We start from the raw sequence: 3,426 nt of genomic DNA on the forward strand, positions 1-3,426 counted from the left end.
AAAAAAAAAAAAAAAAAAAAAAAAAAAAAAAAAAAAAATCTCGCTCCAAATTTCATACCTATAGCTACAAAGTCAAGAGTTTATTCTGAGTCTGACAAAGATTCATCAAACAGGAAATAGAACAACTACTTTCTGATGACATTATTGAGGAAAGCAACTCTCCTTGGCGAGCCCAGGTTTTGGTTGTTCAAAATCATAAGAAGAGGCTTGTTATAGATCATTCCTAAACCATCAACAAGTTCACATTATTAGACGCCTACCCTCTACCCAACATGGATGAGTTAGTAAGAAACGTAGCAAAGTACGTACAATAGATCTGAAAAGTGCCTACCACCAGGTTCCCGTTGCAGATAATGAGAAAGTCTACACTGCATTTGAAGATCAAGGAAGATTGTATCAGTTCAAAAGGATCCCATATGGTGTTACCAATGGTGTAGCATGTTTTATCAACGCGTGATTGACAAAATTATTTCTGATGAAGGTCTAACAGGAGTTTTCTCTTATTTGGATGACATCACTGTTTGTGGTAATGATTAAGGTGAACACGACAATAATCTTCAATGTTTCATGTCAGCAGTAAGAAAATATGGTCTAGAATTAAATCTTCAGAAAAGTAAATTTTCAATTTCAATATTTCTTTATACATATTCTTGGTTATGTCATATCAAAAAACTCAATACGTCCTGATCCTGATAGATTGGAACCCTTACTTGAGTTGCCTCTGCCTAACGATGCTTCTTCCTTGAAACGTACTCTCGGACTTTTCGCTCATTACTCAATTTCTGTTTTTCTGAGAAAATTAGTGGCATGACGAGATCTGTCACTTTTCCTTTGGGTCCTCAAACCGCTCAAGATTATGCCAGGTTAAAAAAAGAAATTGCCAATTCACTGGTTACTACTATATCTGGTAGCTCACCACTAGTTCTTGAAAGTGATGCATCCGGTGTAGCTATTGTAGCTACGCTAAGTCAGGAGACCAGTTGCATTTTTTTCCCGTACTTTGTCAAAATCTGAGAGGTCTCAATCTGCCATAGAGAAAGAGGCTGCAGCCATAGTGGAATACTAAAGAAGTGGAAAGCATACCTTATCGGAAAAAAATTTCAGGTCGTTACAGATCAAATGGCTCTTTCTTTTATTTTTAATAAGAAGCATAACAACAAAATAAAAAATGATAAAATTTTGAGATGGAGTTTAGAATTATCCCCGTTCCAGTTTGATATTTGATATTTGATACTACCTCCAGAAGTAGAGGAGGCAGAGCGGCTTCATGGAACGTTGAGTAACCATCTTCGATTATATCACATCGACCAGGGACTGGAACCGGACGTGGCAATGCCTAAGGCTATTGCGGCTTACAATTATTCTGTACATACAGTTAAGGGGTTTTGGCCGTTTGAGATCCTCTTTGGGCTTCGCGGACAACGATGGGACTATATACAACAACCATTTATGGGAGAAGGCACGGAGAAGATTGGAAAAGGAAAAAATCCAGGAGGGTGGCACCTGAAGGAGCATCAAGGAGGCATAAGGTCACAGATTGGATGGGAGCGATCAATATCAGAACGATCGTATGAAGAAAGTTGGGATCTAACAGGGGTAAGAAGATGCAGTGATACGAGGGTCCATTCAGGGTAATAACCATTAGAGAACATAATATTGTCACAGCAGAGAGCATCCCGGAACCTAAAAAAGAGGAGAACTGTCCATATCGAACAATTTAAAACTTCCAGCAATGACAATATAAAAATTGTAGTGTCCTCATACTGCCAAAAATAGATTATATTATTAAAAATCTAGTTATTTATTTCATTTATTGTTTTCTATTTTCGGTTTGTTTGTGATTTTTGTAAATATTGTTTGTTTTTTTCATTATAACTTGTTTAGGTTATTGTAGGAAGATTTATTCATTATTTATTTTATTTCTAGGTTTAAAGTATGTATATAAGATTTACTTCGGCAAGCGTATAAGTTTTTTTTTACAATGATAATTCTATAGGAATTTATTCTATTTTAAATACTAAGTTAAAGGATGTTTCAGGTTGAGAAGAAGGCCAATGTTGTGGATAACATATGATCATGATCATTAATAAATTATGTGGCAGATGCTATAAATAAAAAAAAATCCCCTCTCTGTTGCTTTTTATACTGCGAATTGAGAGATGACTTATAAATGTCTCAGTATCCGCACATATCGTCTCCATTATCTCCTCACTCGCACTCGTAGTTGCCAGCATTCTGGCCATCTCCGTCATCTTCATCATTTTAGCCAATGTGGGCAGACTATTTCGGCTCATCCTCCAAGAAGACAAGGCAGCGTGATGTACGTCCTTTTGTCAATCTACCTCCACGAGAACATCCACTCAGGACAACAACCACAACCGGGCTCCATTAATCACCGGTGATATAAGACTTTTTTTTCCTTTTTTGTTCTACTTCAATATAATGTTTTAATAGTTTTAAGTTGGATTAAGTGTTTAAAGTTTTTTTTTTAAATTATTTTTCTAGTTTATATGTTTCTATACATTTTTTTAATAGTTTATTATGTTCAATTACTTAAAATATAATGATAAAAAAATTCGGCAGTTCATTTATTTTATTTTCAGCACTATTCACGGTTGGGCTCGTAAAGCTTCCTTTTGAACCCCTACCCACCGTAACAGCCAGTTAAAAATTTTGAAGGAAACCAGCGGTTCTGTATAATTTGAGACATAAAAATTGGAAATCTGTTTAAACGCTGACTCAAAACAAACCTTATATATTCAGAAACAAGCAGATTAAACATATTTTTTCAATGTTTTGGGCTGAAATTGTTCGAAACATTCTTGGAATATTAATAGGTAATTTGAACAATAAAACCTATAAATCAGCCTTGTATTTAGCTCAAAATATTGTTATATTTATCATGTATCATGTGCTAAACACGTGATGAACATACTAAACACATTTGATACAATCAATTACAGGATATTGAGCTCGATTTCCTTCATAGCAATCACGTTAAATAGTTGAATGATTTGAGGACAAAAGTAAAAGCCGGCTTAGCCGTTCCCTCAATCATTGCATAAATATACCATGGCGCTGTGGATACTAATCTTGGAATGATATTTGACCCATATTTAATTCACACGCTGTCTCAAAAACGGTTTATTTTTTGGTTTTAAAACGCAGGACCCTACTTATGTTCCACTCAGATATCTTTTTCTGAGGTTTTCAACCTCATTTTTTAAAATAACTTTTATTGAAGTTCCAGTAAAAAGTTTATAATCGACAGAGCGATTCGTCACTTCTCTACGAAATTCCTTTTCTTTTTAAATGGTTTTATTTAGCTCACCACGTTTGTTTTTTTATTAAACGGTTTTATTTAGCTCACCACGTTTGTTTTTTTATTTATTCTTGGGTCAAATTTAGTAATTCAAATTTCACCCT

The sequence above is a fragment of the Halyomorpha halys genome, unplaced genomic scaffold, assembly GCF_000696795.3.
Source record: "Halyomorpha halys isolate HHAL.00 unplaced genomic scaffold, Hhal_1.1 Scaffold224.1, whole genome shotgun sequence".
NCBI lineage: Eukaryota > Metazoa > Arthropoda > Insecta > Hemiptera > Pentatomidae > Halyomorpha > Halyomorpha halys.